Genomic DNA, 20,545 nt, shown 5'->3' on the forward strand with positions numbered 1-20,545 from the left:
TTTTTACCCATTCTGTGGGCTGTCTCTCAGCTCTCTTGATGGTTTCTTTTGCTGTGCAGAAGCCCAATAGTTTGATGAGATCCTAATTGTCTATTTTATTTCTTAAGGTATGGGCATTGAGGGTTCTGAATAAGAATCAGTTGCCAGTTCCAATTTCCATAAGGGTGACTCCTGCATTTTCTAAGATTCTTATAGTGTGAGGTTTTATGTTTAGGTCTTTGATCCACTTAGAGTTAATTTTTGTGTATGGTGATAGGTAGGGGTTCTGTTTCAATCATCTGCATGTAATCAGTCACTTTTCCCAGCACCATTTACTGAATAGGTTCTCCTCATCCCAGTGGTAGTTGTTGGAGGCTTAGTCAAAGATGAGTTGGTGAGGAATTGAGGCTTTGCTTCTGGAATCTCTATCCTGTTCCATTGGTCTATGTGCCTGATCTTGTACTAGTTCCAGGCTGTTTTGATTATTGTAATCTTAGAAAAAAAAGTTAAATTTCTGGAAGTGTGATACTTCCTGTTTTGTTTCTTTTGCTAAGAACTGTTTTGGCTATGCATGATCATTTCCATTTCCATATGAATTTCTGTGTTGTCATTTCCAGGTCTGAGAAGAATGATGTTGGTAACTTAATGGGTATTATGTTTAATCTGTAGCTTGCCTTTGGTAGGATGAATATACTGATTCTTCCTATCCATGAATTTGGAACATTTTTCCATTTGTTTGTGTCTTCTTGAATTTCTTTGAGCAGTGTTTTGTAGTTCTCATTGTAAAGGTCTTTCTCTTCTCTAGTTAGGAAGATGCCGAAGTGCTTCATTCTTTTTGTGGCTATTGTGAATGGGATTGTGTTTTTAATTTCAGTCTCTGCCTGCTTGATTTTGGTGTATAGGAATGCAACTGTGTTTTGCACATTTATTTTGTACCCTGAGATTTTGCCAAAGTCCTTTATCAGTGCAAGCAGGTTTTTCACAGATTCTCTTGGATTTTTAAGCTATAGGATCATGGATCATATCATCCACAAAGAAGGATGACTTGACTTCCTCTTTTCCTATTATACCCTGGATTTCCTTCTCTTGTCTAATTGCCCAAGCTAGGATTTCCAACACAGTGTTGAACAAGAGGGGTGAGAGTGGGCAGCCATGTCTTATTCCAGTTTTTAGGGGAAATGCTTCCAGTTTCTGTTCATTTAGTAATATGTTAGCTGTGGGTTTATCGTAGATGACACTTAATATTTTGAGGTATGTTCTTTCTATACCTAAATGTTTGAAGGTTTTTATCAAGAAGAGATGCTGGATTTTATTAAAAGATTTTTCTGCATCTAATGATATAATCATGTGGTTCTTGTTTTTACATCTATTGATGTATTTAATTACATTTATGTTCTTGCAAATGTTGAACCAGCCCTGAATCCTGGGGATGAAGCCTACTTGGTCATGGTAGATGATTTTTGAGATGTGTTTTTGGATCTGATTTGGTAGAAACTTGTTGAGGATTTTTGCATGTATGTTCATAAGGGGTATTTGTTGGATCTTTACCTGGTTTGGGTATCAGTGTAACGTCAGATTTGTTAAATGATATCAGTTGCACCTTGTATGTTTTGTAGAGTTCTGCTGGGAAGCCATACGGTCCAGGACTTTTTTTTTTAAAGGTAGTTTTCATAAGACAGAGTCAATTTCGTGGGGTTTTATTGGTCTATTTAGTGTCTCAATGTCTTCTTGTTTAAACCTTAGGAGGTTGCGTGATGTCAGAAAATCCTCCATTTCATTTAGGCTATCAAGTTTGTTTTCATATAAGTGTACATAGTAATCTCTGATAATCTTTTGTATTTCCTCAGGTTCCGTTGTGATTTGATCTTTTGTATTTCTGGTTATGTTTACTTGGGCTTATTCTCTCCTTTTCTTGGTCATTCTGGCTAGGGGTCAGTCAATCTTGTTAAATTTTTCAAAGAACCAGCCTTTTGTTTTGCTGATGTTTTCTATGATATTTTTGTCTTTTATGTCCCATATTTGGACTCTCATTTTGGTGATTTGCATTCTTTTGTTTAAATTGGGGGTTTGGTGGTCTTCTCTTTCCAGCTCTCTTAGGTGATTTGTTAGGCTTTCCACTTGTGATCTGTTTTCTAGATATGTGTGCTCATAGAGATATAAATTCCCCTCTTATAATTGTTTTCAAGTAATCCTAGAGATTTTAGTAAGATGTTTCTTCATTTTCATTTGTTTCCAGGAATCTTTTAATTTCTGCTTTGATTTCAGTGTTGACCCAGTAGTTGTTCAGCACTATGCCTATGCCTTTGTGGGCTTTGGGGAAATGTTGTTGCTGATATTTATTTTTATTCCACTGTGAACTGAGAGTATGCATGACAAGATTACAACCTTTGGGAATTTGTTTATGCTTGATTTATGGCCTAGGGTGTGATCAATCTTGGAGTATATTCCATGTGGTGATGAGTAGAATGTATATTCAGTGGTTGTTGGGTGGAACAATCTGTAGGTATCTATTAAGTCCATTTGGTCAAGTATCAAGTTTTGGTTCTGGATCTCTTTGTTGACTTTTTTGCTTTGAAGATCTATCTAGGGCTGTTAGTGGGGTATTCAAGTTCCCTGATATAATAATGTTAGAGTTAGTATCTTTTTTTAGTTTACTTAGCAGTTGCTTTATAAAAGCTGGTGCTCCTGTGTTGGGTGCATATATGTTTGGGATGTATATTTCTTGTTGATGGATTAAAACTTTTATCATTATGTAGTGTCCTTTTGTATCTTTTTAAAGATTAAATTCTGTTTTCCATGCCTGTCATCTTGTTATTTATCTTCTGGATGAAATTGTTTACTGCCAAAATCTGTTACAAGTTCTTTCAGTGTTGCATCTTGTCTTTCTTCAGTCTTATTCACTTAAAAGTTGTTTTGTCTGATATTAAGATCATGACTCCTGCCTTTTTTTTGTGATCCATTTGCCTGGAAACTTGTTTTCCATCCTTTAACTTTGAGTTTTTATGTGTCCCTTGTAGTGACGTGAGTCTCCTGGGTGCAGCAAATAATTGGGTCTTGGTTTCTTATCCAGTTTGCCATTCTGTGTCTTTTCGGTGGTGCATTTAGTCCATTCACATTCAGGCTGATTATTGAAATGTGATTGCTTATCCCTGTCATGAGGTTCTTATAAAGTTTTTTCTTTGCTTGGTTTCTTTTGACATTGGGGTTAATGTATGTCTGTTTTCAAGTTTCTTGTTTGCACTGCATTCTTTGTTGATTCTGTGCTCTGCTGTTCTCTTGGGAAGTGTGTGGCCATTCTTTTTTTTTCTTTCTTTCTTCTGTGTTTACAACTTTTTTAAGTGTCTCCTGTAGAGCTGGACTAGAATTTGCATAATCTCTTAGGGATTGGATTTCTGGGAAGGATTTTATTTCTCCATCACTGATGAAGTTGAGCTTAGTTGAATAGGAAATTCTTGGTTGAAATTGTTTATCTTTAAGGACTTTTAATATAGGGCTCCAGTCTCTTCTTGCTTGTAGTGTTTTTGCCAATAGATCTGCTGCTATTCTGATTGGTTTTCCTTGGTAGATAGAACAACCTTTCTCTCTTGCTACCTTTAGGATATTGTCTTTTGTGTCTACTTTGTGTAGGTGAATTTCTGTGTGTCTAGGGGTTGGTCTTCTCATTTGATGTCTTTTGGAGATTCTCTGTATTTCTTGTGCTTGACTGGTCACATCTCTGGTGAGATGGGGAAAGTTTTCTTGGATTATCTCTTGGAATACTTGCTGCAAGTTGTTCTCCACTTCCCTTTCTTCTTCTGAAATACCCATCAGCCATAGGTTCAGCCTCTTAATATAATCACACATCTCTTCTAGACTTTTTTCTTTCTTTCTGATCCTTCTTTCTGTTTTTTACAGATTGGGTTAATTCCATGTTCTGGTCTTCAAGTTCTGAGATTCTTTCTTCAGCTACATTAATTCTGCTTTCCATGCTTGTCATCTTGTTATTTATTTCCTGAATAAAATCTTTTATTGACAAAATCTCTGTTACAAGTTCTTTCAGTGTTGCCTCTTGTCTTTCTTGTCTTTCTTGAGTCTTATTCACTCTTTCCATCCATTCACTAATCCCTGCCATATTCTGGGAATAGTCATTGGTGACTTCCATTGTTTGGGCACCAAGTTCTGAATTTTCAGGAGTTTTGTCTTGGTACACTTGAAATTGCCTGAGGTTTTTCTTTGGTTTTTCCTCATTTGTGACAGATCTCTTGTTTTTCTCTTTAGTTGTTTTATTCAGTGTCAGTGGGAGAGACTTTCCCTTCTGATGTTTGCTTAGTTCTCTGTTCTTCCCCGATCCAGGCTCTGGATTTGTTCTATTTTGAAATAAGACAGTAGGTAGGAAGCTTTGCTGTCTCTTGTAGTGTTTGAAATTCAAATAAAGTAGGGAATAGGGCACTAGAATTCAGAAACTACTTGCAAATTACAATTTTCACTTATTGTGTTATGTGTTCTCTGAGACCCACTCCCCACCACCACTCTGTATGATGATGCAAAACAGAAACCAATGCAAAAAACAATGGAACACACACACAGACATACACACACATCACAAAACAATCTGGAATAACAACAAAGTGAAACAAAACAAACAACAACAACAAAATATCAAGAAAACTAAACACACACACATGCCTAGCACAGAGTGAATAAAGAAGAAAAAACAGAAAGACTGAAGGGGAAAAAAAAATAATTCAGGTCGGACCTTCACATATATATTGACACACACCTTAAACTATAAAAAATGAAAATAAAAGACCCAAAACCACTACCAACAACAAAATTGAAAGAGAAACACTCAATCATTCACATACACACATAAACTGAAAATGACAAAAAAAGAAGAAAAAAACAGAAAAAGAAAAGAAAAAATATTTAGGGAGAGGAGATCAAACCCCCACTTACACATTCCTGCACAAAGGAACTAACAAACAAACAGTCAAAATTTTAAAAAATTTTTTTTAAAAATTGAAAATTAGCAACAACAAAAAAACCCTGCCTTCTTGAGTCAGGCTCTGTAATTGTTCCTCTAAGCAGGTTTCTCCTGCAGAGTCACCTGTTTCACTCTCTCCTCAGTGTCCAAAGCAGGGAAGGAGGAGGGGTAGTGGAGGTGGGTGGGGCTGCAGTCCTCCCTTCCCACTCTCTTATGATGGGGAGGTACAGGATTGTCTCTTCCTCAGGTATGTATTCATGGTGGGGGTGGGGTGGGGGAGGGGTATGCCCCAGCCAGGCCTATCCTGGAATGGAGTTCTCCTATTGTAACTGACATCCAGGCTCCACCCAAGTTGTCCCTCTCAGTCATGGCCTAGTTGTGTGGGTCTGACATTCAGAGGATTGTTGGGGAGGAAGGGGTTTGGGACAGTCCTGGACTCACCACTGATCTTTGGAGTTGTTCCTCATCCTTTACTTGCCATACCCTTTTCCCCCGCAGCTGGATAAGGGTAGAAGGTGAGGTGCCTGGAACTCAGCACTCATCAGGTCCCTCTGAAGTCTGTGCTTTCAGGATATTCCCTCTGTGTCAGGATTAATTCCTGTGTAGTTGATCTGCCAGTCACAGAAATCAGGTCTATTGCTCCGTGATGAGCAAGTTGGAGCACTTTCCTGACCCACCTTCTAGATAGTGGTGGGGTGCCTCTCTTGTCTTCTTCTGTGAGACTTTTCCTCTGGTCTCCCTCTGCAGCTCCTCCTGCCTGTGCCTTATCTGGTACTGAAGTGGTGAGGCAATACCAGGAGCTAGCAGTCTCTCTCCTGCTGCATTGGTGAGGGAGAACCTGGGGTGATATTTTCTCCCCTCTGCTTTTGTCCATTAAAAAAAAAATAATGGCACTTGGCTTCTGCAACCTGGAAAAGGCCAAGGATGGACCAGAGAAGCTGCAACACCAGCTGTTGCACAAGGGGTCTGGTCACTTGCTCACGAGTCCCCACTTAGACAGTCACTCCCAGTATTTTCTTCCTAGGGAGGATTTGTTGATTTAAAAAAAAAAAAAGAAAGAAAGAAAAGGAAAATGACACTCAGCTTCTGCATCTGGGAATCGCTAGGGTCCAAGCCCAGCAGCTGTGGCATCAGTCGCTGTACCAGTATAACCCCGTCTGCTAGCTCCGTAACCCTGACTCAGTTAGCCACTCACATGCCTGCTCACTCACCAGCACATACACGAAATTTTCTGTACGCTCACTCACTCACATGGAGACTCACATGGTCTGACTGACTTGGCTGCCATCTTCCTGATCTTCCCTCAAAATAATGTTTTAAGAAGTATTTTTACAGAGAATACCTGGCTTTTATTTATATCTGATTGCCAATCTTAGTAAATCAAATTATTTCACAGTCTCCATGTTCCCCCAAAATGGGAAAACAGGCAGTATTTATTTATTTCATTGGTTCTGGAGTAAGAGTTCTTATTTGGTTCTTGCTATACTTTCAAAGTTAAATCATGTACTCTTGTGAAGTACATGGTCATTCTTTTTTTTTTTTTTTTTCTTTCTGTGCTTTATACCTTCTTAAGTATCTCCTGTAAAGCTGGTCTGAAAGCAGTGTAATCTCTTAGAGAATGGATGTCCAGGAAGGATTTTAATTCTCCATCGCTGATGAAGTTTAGCTTAGCTGGGTACGAAATTCTTGGTTGTAATTGTCTATCTTTGAGAACTTTGAAGATTGAACTCCACTCCCTTCTATCCTGTAGTGCTTCTGTAGAAAAGTCTGCTGTTATTCTAATTGTTCTTACCTGTAGGTAGTCTGAACTTTCTTTCTCGCTGCCTTTAGATTTTTTTCTTTTATACCTACTTTCTGTAAGCAAATTGCTCTGTGTCTAGCAGTTGGTCTTCTCATTTGATGCCTTGCAGGAATTTTCTGAATCTCTTGTGTTTGGACCCAGCGATTTCTCTTCTGGGAATATACCTGGGGGAATTAAAATCACTCTACAAAAAAGATACTCATGCTTACTGCACACTCATGCTTACTGCAGCACTATTCACAATAGCAAAAACATGGAATCAACCATGCTGCCCATCAAAAGAGGACTGGATTTTTTAAAAAGTGGTACATATACACAATGGAATATTATGCAGCCATAAACAAAGACAAAATTATGAACTTCACAGTAATTTGGACAGATTTAGAGTCCACCATATTCAGTGATCTATCACAGAAACAAAGAAATGAGTACCACATGTTCTCATTCATAAGTAGACCCTGAGCATTTATCATAGTTCTACAAGAAATGGATTGGCAGTAGCAGGACTCTGCAGGGGGAGGGGAAATAAATAACATCAATAAGGTACCTGATCCTAAACCAGGGAAAGTGAGGACCAGGGGGAGCCCAAACTTCACCTCTGTGTAGACCACTTATGTACCTAATCCTGACTGGTACCTCACATCTTTAAAATAAAATATAAAAATAAAATAAGATCAGTATACCTGTCTTATTTTTAAAAAAAGCAAGGTTAAATCATGTATTATACTAAAAAAAAAGTTTGAGTAGAGCTTTATCAAATATGTTTTTTGTGTTATGAATTTTATCTTAATTTGGACATATCCCCCATCACTTATTTCTCTGTCTTTCCATTAACTACAAAAACAGAGGAAGAAATATGATTTTTCCCTCTATATATTAATGACTAAAACTAACAGATACTGATAATAAGATAGGAAGTTAAAGGTGTAAAAGACCTTGTTTACTTAAAGTAGAAAATCCTAGCATCAGTCTTCACAGCACCTCAGTCTCTTACAAGGGACACCACTCTCTTATATAGTGGTTCTTAATCTCAGTTTCACATTAAATCATGTAGGGAGCTTACTTTTATATATCAACATGCCTGGTCTGTGGCATGCCCAGAAATTTAGTCAAACAATATTCTGGATGTGTCTGTGAGAGTGGTCTTTGATGCATTTTACATTTGAATATTTAGTCAAACATTATTCTGTGTGTGTCTGTGAGAGGGTTTTGGAAGAGTTTAAGATTCAGATTTATAGACTGAGTAAAATAGATTGCCCTCCCTAAGTGGAGGGGAATCATCTAATCAGATGAAGTTCTGGGCCAGGCATGGTGACTCTAGCCTGTATCCCAGTGCTCTGGGAGGATGAGGCAAGAGAATTGCTTGAGCCCAGGGGTTGGAGACAAGACTTGGCAACTTGGTTAGACCTCATCTCTACAATATATTAAAAAATTAGCTGGATGTGGTGGCATGCTGGGTGGCCGTGAGTGTGCCACTGCACTCCAAACTGAGTGACAGAGTGAGACTCTGACAAAAAAATTCAGCTGAAGTTCTATTCTTGAATAGAACAAAAAGGCTGACCTTCCTAAATAAGTGGGAGTTCCTGTTGCCTGATAGTGTGAGATGAAACATCAGTTTTCTCCTGCTTTCGGATTCAAATGGAAACATCAGCTCTTCCTGAATAGCTAGCCTGTCAGCTTTTCAGCTTTTGTACTTGAACTACACCATCAGCTCTCCTGGGTCTTCAAATCACTGATTTCAGACCTTAAGAGTGTTATAAAGAATTAGCTTGTGTGATTAGGGAGGATGACAAGTCTTAAGGTATGAAGTCAGTGTTATATATATAGTGTTATAAGGAATAATATAATATAATATATATAATATTATTATATATTATATTATCACATATATTATATATATGTGTTCTGTCTGGAGAAACCTAATGCAGGATGAAATATAGACATCGCTATATTTAAAAGTTTCACATTGTTTCAGTGCACTGCAAAGATTGAAACGACTGCTAGTACATTTAAGGAAATGTATAATCGCTGCACCAAATTGTGTATGTGTGTGTCTGTGTTTTCTTGTTTGTTCCACCCTAGGCAAACACTTATTTTTCACCTTATTTAATTCTAGAGTTTATGGGTCGCAGTTACCCATGGAGGATGATGTTATCTTTTCAAAGGGTTTGACAGGGGTAGAGGTAATTGTATGTCTCATCTACTTTTATGGTTTGGTTCCTTATATTTCTCCATGATATCACTGTACTATACAAACATTTTAGACTTTAACAAAGAGTTGAGGAAGCAAAAAACTTAATAGTTGTGATACATTTTTAAATGCATGCTAAATTATTTTTCCATAGTGCAAGGCAGGATTGTCCAAGAAGTCAAACTATTCACAGGATGCCTGCATTAGTAGGTGTAAAAGGCTAAATTTCTAGAACAAAGAAAGGCATGTTAAAACACAGCAGTTTGAGTAGCACATTATCTTACCTCTCTCTTACATAAGGTTCCAAGTTAGTGTGGACAGTTCTGTTGTACCCAGACATTTTAGCATTCAGGGTTCCTCCATTATATTTTTCCACCATCCACTAAAGCACTTTCATCACCTGTATGAACAGAGCCAGATTACCATGTGTTCCATCAGGGAGGAAGAGGAAAAGAGCAGAAAGCAGATATGGCCATTGTCCTAAAGCACAGGCCTGGAAGTGGTGCCGCCATTGGCAAGAACTTAATCACACAGCTGCACCTCACAGGGAGTGTCTAGGATACATGACCTATCTAACACAGCAAGGGGAAGAAATTAATTTTGGTGGGAAATAACTACCTTGACACAATCATCTACTGAAATTTCCTTGTTTCTAAGCCACTTTACCTGTCCCAGGTGGGAAACAGGAGTTTAACTTTTACTGGATGGCTAATTTTCTTCTTTTAAACACCCATAAGTTTTATGTTTTGTTGTAAAGATACTTCCTTATTTCAAAAATAATTTAGAAATGTGTGTCGAAATTTATGAAGTAAAATTTGGTAGAAAAAGATGATTAGAGGAGTAACCAAAATTTATGAAATACTATAGAATAAAAGCAAACTGCTGAGTAAAATATATTAGAGAAATAAAGTTAGACTCATATGGTTAGCATGCATAACGTGAATTTTTACACAATAACTAGTGGTATGTAAAAAATTCAGCTTTGAGCTTCTAGGCAGTAAAATAAAATAGAGAAACAAAAGCATTTAAAAGATTCAACACAGCCACAAAAAATTTACCTGTAATAATAAATAACATTGACTGAAAAAATTTTAGGTGTCTGGTACCACTCTAAGCAACTTGCTTATATTAATTCATCACAACAATCACATAAAATCAGTGCTATTATGGTCCCTGTATTAGATATAAGAAAATTGAGGCCCATTAAGTTGCTGTCATAAAACTGTTAAGTTGTATAACTTGAATTTAACTTGGACAAATCAAGTACAAAACCAGTGCCTTTAACAACTACATTACAACCTGTTCTAGACATTGTTATAGTTTGTTCTACCTTTTTTGAATTTTGAAATAATTATTGATTCATACAAATTTTCAAAGACAGTACAAAGAAATCCTGGGTACACTTCACCCAGCTTTTCTCAATGGTTACATCTTAAATAATGATAATATATCATCAAAATTTTGCTCTATATATTTGCCAGCAATAAACAAAACAAAAACAATATGGTACAATATCAAAAGATACAAGCACATTTAGGATAATGTGTATTTATAGTTCTATGTTGTTGATTTGTGTTGCCACCACCACAAGCAAGATACAGAACTACCACCACAAAGATCTACTTTTCACTGAATTCCTTTATAGTCACATCTATGCCCTCCCACCTAACCAGCCCAATTCTTGATAAACATCAATTTATCCTCCGCCTGTATAATTTGGTCATTTTGAAAACGTTATTTAAAGAAAACCATGTGTGGCTTTTTGAGACGGACTTTTTTACTCAGCCTAATGCTTTTGATCCCTCTAAGTTGTATTTTTCAATAATTTATTCCTTTTTATTGCTGAATAGTCTTCCATGGTATATATATTCTAAAACTAGTCTGACTTTGCACCTATTGTAAGGCATCTAGTCTGTTTACAGTATTTTTGGTTATTAAAAATAAAAGTGTGTACAGGCTTTAGTGTAGACATAAGTTAATATTTTTTCCGGGATAAGTACACAAAAATGCGATTGCTGGAATGTATAGTTAGTGTATATTTAGTGCGGTTGTTGTTTTATAAAAATGATAAACTATTTTTCATAGTGTCCATACCATTTAAAATTTCTATAAACAATGAATATATTCATTTTTTCCATAACCTTGCCAAACTTTTTATAGTCACTATTTTAAAATTTTATTTGTCCTGATAGATACCTAGTACAAGCTCTTATGATTGAAACAAAGGAATAATCATTACTGTCTCATTCCCTTATTACTGTGAAGGTGAAGTAAAAAAAACATGTGAGTGTGTTATTAAATATTGCTCTCTTTTGTAATAAAAAGTCATTGTTTTAAATTCAAGGAAATTTTCTTTTTAAAGATTTAAGAACTTAGCGGGTTTTTTCTTTTCTTTTCTTTTCTTTTCTTTTCTTTTTTTTTTTTTTTGAGTTGGAGTCTCATTCTGTCACCCAGACTGGAGTGCAGTGGCCGCTCCTGGTCACTGCAGCCTTCATCTGCTGGGATCCGGCGATTCTTCCACCTCAGCTTTCCAAGTAGCTGGAACTACAGGCTCGGGCTACCACGCCCGGCTAATTTTTGATTTATTGTAGAGATGAGAGCTTGCCAATTTGCCCAGGCGAGTCTCGAACCTGCAGACTCAGGCAATCCATTCACCTAAGACTCCCTAAGCACGGGGTTACAGACTGAGTCATAGAGCTGGCTTCCTTTTCTTTTTTGTTGTTCTTACTAACCTTCCTCAACTAAGCATTTGTTTTTTTTTGTTGTTGTTGTTTTTTTTGCTTTTTCTGGAGTGAGAAATACCAAGACATCTTACTCTTGGTTGTTGTCATCAACATTCAAATAAAGAAAACATCTAAAGGTATTTTGTTTGTTCCATTTAGTGGCAATAAAATCATAGACAATCAGAGCTAGAATGACATTAGAAATCATATACTCCATCTTCATTATTTCTCAGATCAAGAACCAAGGGCTAAGCTAGCTTGAATGGCATGCATGAAGTCCCACAGCTAATTGAGAAAAGTTAAAGCCGTTAGTCCATATATAAAATCCCCCTTCTCCTGCCATTAATATACTACAACTTTTTGTTTCCTGTTTATCTTTTGGTGCATGTATTGCCTTTAGCTCTCACTGCATGCTTCTTGTTTCCATAGTCTCACTCATAATGTCCAGTACAATTTGTCCCTTCTGGAAATCCTTCCTATACCTTGTCAGTTTTCACACACACACACACACACACACACACACACACACACACACACACACACACACTTCCCATTCTTCACAATCAGTCTTACCTCCTCTCCCATCATCCTCCAATTACTGCCTTTAGTCATCTTCATATCTCAGCCTCCCTTCTTCTCCATAAATAGTTTTATTCTCTGGATCTCCCATACCCCTCTCCCAAATCTCATATCTCAAAGCCCATACTTATGAATCCTTAAGGACTCTTCCCTATCTCTGAGCGTCTTTGCATGCAATCTTTAGTGATACCCATTGTTTAAAGATAAATAAAGCCTTTTAGTTTTCCTTGTTGCAAGTTCAATATGTTTATAATACAGTGTATCACTTTAGGTGCTTGACTGTTTAACATTTTATTTTAAAATAATTTACAGGAAGTTGGAAAGAAATGTACAGGAAGATCTCATGTATTCGTCATCAGATTTCCCTAATGTTAAAAATGGAGCATAAAAAATGGTGTACAATATCAAAACCAGGATATTGATATTGGTACAATCCACAGAGTTTATTCAGATTTTACTCGTTATATATGCATTTTGTGTATGGAGTGTATGTGTGTAGCTCTAAGCAATTTTATCCCATATATAGTTTCATGTAACCACCACCACAATCAAGTCCTCACTAGACTCCCCTGTGCTTACAAGGTTACTTGCAGTCGCTTTGCCACTCCCCATGCCTGCCTCTAACCCTTTTCAACCACTAGTCTATATTTATCTCTACACTTTTGCAAATGCATTTCGGAGTATAATGTCTTTTTTATGAACTGAACTTTTTTATTATTATATAGTGTCCCTCTCTGTCTCTGGTGATTTTCTTTGTTCTGAAATCTACTTTATCTACTCTTTACATAGCCACTCCTGCTTTCTTTTAATTAATGTTTGTATGGTATATATTTTTCCATCCTTTTACTTCCTACCTACTTATATTGTTATATTTTGAGTGATTTTCTTAAAGGTAGCATATAACTGGGTCATCATTTTCAATAACTGTCAATCTCTTTCTTTTAATTGATGTATCTAGATAATTTCCATTTAATGTAATAATTGAAATGTTAGGACTTAAGTCTGCCATTTAACTTTTGTTTCCTATTTTTCTCTGTGATTTTCCTTTTTCTGAGTTATAGTTTCTGGAGTCTGTTAGTTATTTGAATATCTTTTAGAATTCAACTTACATTTCTCTCTAGTGTTTTTGCAGGTATCTCTTTGTATTCTTTCTTTTAGTAGTCATTCTAGGTATTACACTTTATATACACAACTTATTACAGTCTAATAGGGTTGATATTTTACCACTTTGAGTGAAGTGTGGAAACCTTACCTGTATATGCATGCACAGGCAAAAAAATAGTATGACTATGATCTTGATGGATTTACAGCTAGAATTGCTAATTTAATCACAAAAGAAAGCAATCTGTAGTGAATTAAAAAGCTTTTGAAAGTTACTTTTATGTTGATATACTTTTTCAAAGTCATTAGAAGTCATATTTAATTTTTCATGGAATTGTTTAGAAAATTATACTTAGAGAAATTGTTTCCTTGTATTATTTCATATTCACAGTATAGAAAACATGGCTTTATGAACTGATTCTTCTTGCAGAACAAGATGTGATGAGTTTGTAAAATCTAAAGTAATGTATTTGCTGAAAAGTTAAAATTCTTTGTTATATTTAAAGATTCTTCTTCATATAATAGTTTTTCTTAAATTTATATAAATTTGTTTTACACTTAAGTCTCGTATATTTTATAATTTCTATGTTTTGATGGGAAATGATTCCTTTGGTTTTGTGTAACTAAGGAAAATGTCAAGAAAGAGAAGTGAAATAATCCTATTGATATGGAAAGACAGAGATAAAAATAGTTGGCTCCAGTAGGATTGCATTCACTGCGGTGATTTTTCACTAAACATTTGTATTTTGTTTTGCATTTGCCATAGTCAAATTAAAATAATAATTATAATACAAAAAGCAATAGTGATACTTTATTTTACAGCTTATTTAGTTCTTTCATATACATAGTTTTCATTTTATTATCAAACATTTCTTTTGATTCATGAATTAGTGAGAATTCCAGTGCTCTGACCACAGTTTCCTGGATCCTAGGTCTATCCCTTCCTAGCTGCCTGACTTTGAGCAAGTTTCTTAACCTTAACCTTTCTGTCCCTCAACTTTGTCATCTCTAAGGTAACAATTTTCAAGGAAGATTGAATAAGAAAATAAAGTAAAACACTAGGAATAATGCTTGCACATAATACATGTTTAATAAATGTTACATATTGTTATCTTCATTTTATACATGAGGACCATCTGGTTCAACAGATAAGCATAGCTCACATGCAAGAAATGGATATGCAGCATATCTTGTACTAATTTATTTTGTATTAAAATGAAATGAATTGAAATTTTCTTAAATATTTTTGCAAAATTGCATTTCAGAGCTAAAGAAATCAGAAGAGCTGGTAGATAATGCTGAGGAAGACATTTACTGCTTATCACAGAGCTTCCACTTTAGAGCCCAGAACTCTTATCTTTTCAGCATCTCTTTGAATATTAACATAAAACCTTAGGAAACTATGACCTTGTTCATTGATAAGGTCCGTCTTTGGACGGAGGCAGGGATCTACAAACTATGGGCAACAAGACAAATTGAACCCACTGCATGTTTTTGGGTGGTCAGTGATCTTTACTTTGCAACTCATTTGATGATAGGAAACACTTTGACCTCAATTAAATGAAATGTTATCCTCTGCTCAAAATTCCAGAATTCTCATTAGTAGATATGTATTACAAAAATTATAATCAATTGTTATGTCTTTAATTGTCAGTAAGACATTTGTGGAAATGTGTCTTCTGTTTTTATTATGTTATGTTCTGCACAATAGCCTTGATTTTGCCTATTGGCCTACAAAGTCTAAAATATTTACTGTCTGGTTCTTGGCAAAAAACGTTTTCCATTTCTTTGTATAAAGATACTAATGTGAATCTTTGTATGAGAAAATGGCTTTTTGGTCATCAGGCAGACATGTACTTTGAAGTATATTTTTCCAATAGTGGTTATGAACTGCCTCTGTTAATCAGAGTTGATTTTTATCTACAATATATATATTTAGGTTTTGCATTTGAAAATATTTATTTTGAGTTTATATTAGACTAGAGTGAATTTCTTTGTAATTTTAGCCTGATATCATGACCCTGTAGGAGGAAGGTCAACCTTTTTCAATCTGGCAGAAGGAGACTGCAGGAGGTGTGAGGGGTTCCTGTCCCTTACTTCCTGAGTAACACAGAAAGATTTTTCTTTTCTTCTTTGAAAATAGAGGAGGCACATTATTAGACTTAGTGTGTCAAAAGATTAGGCAAGTTAAACCTATTTGCAACTGCATTTCTTTTTCCTCAGAAGTTAAATTCTTAAAAATGTATTTTAACCTCATAAAGCTATTAACATTTTTGCTTTTAGTTTCCTTTGGGCTTTTTAATGTTAATGTGTTTTTAAACCTGCATCATTGAGCATTAACTATCTTTTACTTAATTTTTTCTTTTTCTTTCTTTTTTTTTTTTTTTTTTTGGAGTTGGAGTCTCACTGTTGCCCAGACTGGAGTTGGAGTGCAGTGATCGCTCCCGGCCACCGCAGCCTCAACCTACTGGGCTCTGGCGATCCTTCCGCCTCAGCCTTCCAAGTAGCTGGAACTACAGGCGCACGCTACCATGCCCCGCTAGTTTTTTTTTTTTTTTTTAATTGTAGAAATGAGATCTCGCCTGCCCAGGCGGGTCTCGAACCCGCGGGCTCAGTCAATCCACTCACCTCAGTCTCCCAAAGGCGCGGGATTACAGGCTGAGCCACTGAGCCCGGGTTACTTAATTTTTTCTATGACAGTTTTTTTATAGCAGCAAGTTCTGTTTTGTTCTTGCTAAAGTATCTTACATATTTAATGTCAAATGTCACTTTAAACAGCTCCACCCATTCTTCCCCCAATACATATTTGCCTCAATTATATACAGTAATAGCCATTGCACAGTACACTCAAATCATAGAATTTAAAAGACAGTGTGTTATAATGCTTGTAAAATTGTGTTTAGTGTCAAACTTAAATTTTAGTGCTTACTTTGCTGCTTGTTAGCTATATGAGCATGGCCAACTGAATGAATTTCTGTGAGCCTCAGTTTTCTTCACTATAAATCAAGGATAAAAAACAGTGTCTAACTCAGAGGACTAAAGGAGCTAAGATATACAAGTTGATCCTTCTAGTATTCAGAACACAAACATAACAATAAATAATGTTATATTATTACTATTAACAGAAGAATTTATGGTTCAACGGGTCTAACCCTAACATTGTGTAAATGAAGATACTGAGGCCACAAGGTCTAAGTGGAATATCCAAAGCTATCCAAGATTTCCCACTCATCTGCAGATCCAGGTTGAGAATTTTCCATTTAATTTCACTACATAATCAACAAGTCATTTTATTATGGGAGTGAGAAACCAACTTCATGTCTTCCAAAGAATTGTGGAATGTATATATCATGAAACGAATTATATCTATCTCTAATCTTTTGTTCATGGCATATTGTGGACCTGGGCATAGCTTGCTTATTTTAAATTGGCCTGTTCCTCTCCTCTTAAAGTGTAGTCCTCAGTCCAGCCTTCTCCAGTGTTCAGTTTCAGAAACTACTTGATCACAGTAATAGCTAATGGAAATATATAATCTAGTCTTATAATACAAATACAATATTTTAGGAATTTCACCTATTAATAGTAATAGTGATCATGAAATAGTAACATTACTCTGTTATTTAATAAGTACCACAAACTCTATGCCAAGCCCTGTGCAGTTAGTTTGACAGATACCTTAATCTTCACAATAATCATAAATAAAAATCATTATTCCTATACATAGGTAGTATTAAACAGGAAAAAATATAAACATATAATACATTTTTCACTAGTTGAGACCTAATAATTAGGACAGATTGCTGATATAATTAGGAAATCCTTTCTGTGTGTGAAGGCCATTTGCTTGGAAAATGAAACTTACTGCCTCAGTGAGGCTGTGCATGAAAATATTTTGGCGCCCCCTAGAGGTTATCAGTAATGTGCAATTATCAAACCCCAGGAATGAGAAGCTGAAGATTCAGCAGGTGATATTTCTATCATTCTTTGCTGCTTCACTCTCCATACTAAGGTGGCTTGGCTACAACCACAGTGTAGCTCCAGAGCTGTGGATCTCACACTTTAGCGAACATCAAAACCACTTGGAGGGCTTGTTAGAACATAGAGTTCTGACTTCTACCCCCAGAACTTCTGATTCTGTAGATCTGAAGATCTGAGGTACGGCCTGAGAAGTTCCATTTCCAACTATAGTCTCTGGTGATTCTCATGCTGCCTGTCCAAGGATCACATTCTGAGAACCACCCAGCTAGAGAATCTTCTCAAAGTCAAATCTATCTCCAGGAGCAGGTTGGATTTCAGTATCTTTTGAGTGCCGGTGTTGTGGCTAGCTCTCTACTACTCCATTTAGATGACCTTAAATAGTGTGTGCATGAACATCCTCTGTATAATGATGATATGGCACCTAAGAAACTATAGATATTTGATCCCTAGTAAGTCCAAAGGCTCTATTGATATGGTTGGGTGAAGGAGACCAAAATTGAGGCTTTAAGTCAGAGAAGTTAGGTCTGGTTGCAACTCTGCCATTTAATCAGGTGCAACTTGAATGAAGACCAACATTCTCTACTGTACGGGATGAAATAAAAACCATCATTGTGGTTTTAATGCTATCAAATACTGTGGCACTTTGTAAACATAAAACAAATTTTAGTTAAATCTTATTCTCTGTAATATTAGGGTTCCATATCTGCATTTCCAATAAACACATATTACAACAATGTAAGATAGCATCATAAAGGGAATTAAATCCAAGGAATTGTACTGTATATTTCAAAAATTTGATCAATGTTATTACTGTTGCCTACCTTTGTTTACAAAAGTGAGAAAGCAATAATTTTAACTAACATTTATCACTTTTGCATCAATTTTCTTTTCTCACTCCCTTTCTCCACGTAGCCCAACTTCACAATATTTTTATTTAAAAAATACAAATTAGAATAATGTTATTTATTTATTTATTTACTAAATGGGTTTTTAGGTGTCTAAATTGTTTCTAAATTATTTCAGCAACTGGGATTTTTTTTGTGTGCATGCAAAATAAAAGACTTGAATGTGGACTATAGTGGATTCCACTTCTGCTTAATCCAGGTCAGGATTTATAGAGACCTCATGTGGTGACAAGAGGCACCACAGAAGGCTTTCTTCAGGCTGGGTGTAACAGTCAAAGAGAAACTCAGAACTCATTTGGGAGCAAAATAATCCAGAAAGAATCAAAACCTAGGAATTTATGGTTACTGGAGCAGGGTAGGCCTCCAACAAACATGCTGCAATAACACTGAAGGAATAATATACTAATATTTTTAAGTATGAGAAATCTGGTAGCTCATATAAAAATTTTCCTTTATTAACTATAAAGTTGATGACACACAAAAAATTTATGTGCCATGCCTCTCAGGAGTAAGCTACAGTCTTCTCCCCCCTTTTTTTTCCTTAATAAAATCCAGTTCGGATGCATTTAAGTTTGCATAGAATTAAAGAAGACAATTCTATGGGTATGCCGCAGTGAATGTTATTTTCAGCTCCTTCTTGGTTTTACACAGAATGGAAAGTAACCAGAGAGAAAATCAATCTTGAACTCATAGCTATACATTTCATTTACACGACAATATCAATAATATTATGTATAAGTGTTTGGAATGCAGGATATGATCTTGCAATTAAAATACAAGACAATGATTCCATGTGGTGCAAAAAGTTGAACACAAATACATCTTGCTGCTGACAAGGTATTAAAGTTGTGAAATTAAATGAATTAGTGTAATGGTAAACATATTTTAATCACATGATTTACTGGTAGACTAAAGAAAATTCACTGGGGGGAAGACACCTTCCTCAAAGACAGGTACTTGTTCTTTATCTCATTTACCTTACAAGAAAATGTGACATGGCTTCTTTTTTCTTCTCCTTCTTAAGGAAGTTACATAACAGACCTTTAAGCTAAAATCTAGAAGGACAAATGAGTTAATAAATGTCAAATGTTTTGAAGTCTCTAAAAGAATAGAGCACTATAAATCTGTGGCATTAAAATGAGTAATCCTAAGAGTTCTGTTTCAGCTGTTGGATGGTACCCTGTCTTTGGAAATGTCCTCAAAAGGGCTTTAACTTTTCCAGCGCAGGCAAGAAGAGATTGGTAGAGGTAGCTATTATGAAAAGACATTTTAGAAAATGTAACTAGGAGAAAGTTAATGAGGATATTGGAGGAATTTTAGGTTGAATATATTATTGAGTTAAAGAAATTGGTTATCAGCACACCTACTATGTGCCAGACACATTGTTAGATGCTGGAAAGACGAGAATGAACTCATCAGGTCTGCTTGCTTTTGAAGGAGTTACAGATAATTATATAAATAATTACCACACTGTGAAGCTGGCATTAGACTGGAGGCTGGCACAAACTCCTGGGAAACTTTTTTTTTTTTTTTTTTTTTTAAGGTAGAATAGGAGGAGGAAGAATGAGCTGATACGTTTTAAATTCAAGGGAAGGAATCTACTCATTTGGATGTCATTTCAAAGCTATAGTGACACTGGTTTTTGCTGGAGGTGGAGGGGGGCGGGGGAAAAGGGAGAGTGGTAGCCTTGCCAGACACGTATCACACTAAAGAGACAAGAAAAAACAAGGAAATTCTCTTTGAAAACATAGTGGGGGGAAAAATACAGAGCTGCCTTGAAATAAAAGAAACCTTCTGGTACAATGTGTGTTGCTAGGGATTTTCCCCCCCTCCTTTTCCTCATAGGAGAGTAAAATCACCCAGATACGTTCAAGCCCTTAGAGTTTTGTTAGCGTATTGTACATTAGAGACGTCAGTTAAGTGCGTGACCATAAAACAAAAGGGTTAAACGGAAGGGGATGGCTTGGAGATGGAAAGGCAAGCAAACAGGCTTAAAAACGCTGTTTCCCAACTTGCAAAAACTGAACTTTTCAGCTCCCAAAAATACACACGTGTGTGTCTGTGAGCGCAGGCAGATCTATTTCGGTCGGACTTTTCTTCTTTTTTTAAATTTTAAATCATAATGTCTCTGTCTCGCTCTCTCCCTTTCGCTGCTCTGCAAACACTGAGCAGCCCCCTTAGGATCGCGTGGCAAAAGCTGCAGGGAGGCACCGGCAGGGCTGTTTATGTATGAGCCGCGTTCAAAGCCGCCTTCCCCCTCCTCGCCCGCTGCAGACGACCCTCTCGCAGCCCGGGTCACCTCCGGGGCCAAGGAGTTGGGGGCGG

Source organism: Carlito syrichta, unplaced genomic scaffold (genome assembly GCF_000164805.1).
Source record: "Carlito syrichta isolate Samal-C Ts95f unplaced genomic scaffold, Tarsius_syrichta-2.0.1 Scaffold289796, whole genome shotgun sequence".
Lineage (NCBI taxonomy): Eukaryota > Metazoa > Chordata > Mammalia > Primates > Tarsiidae > Carlito > Carlito syrichta.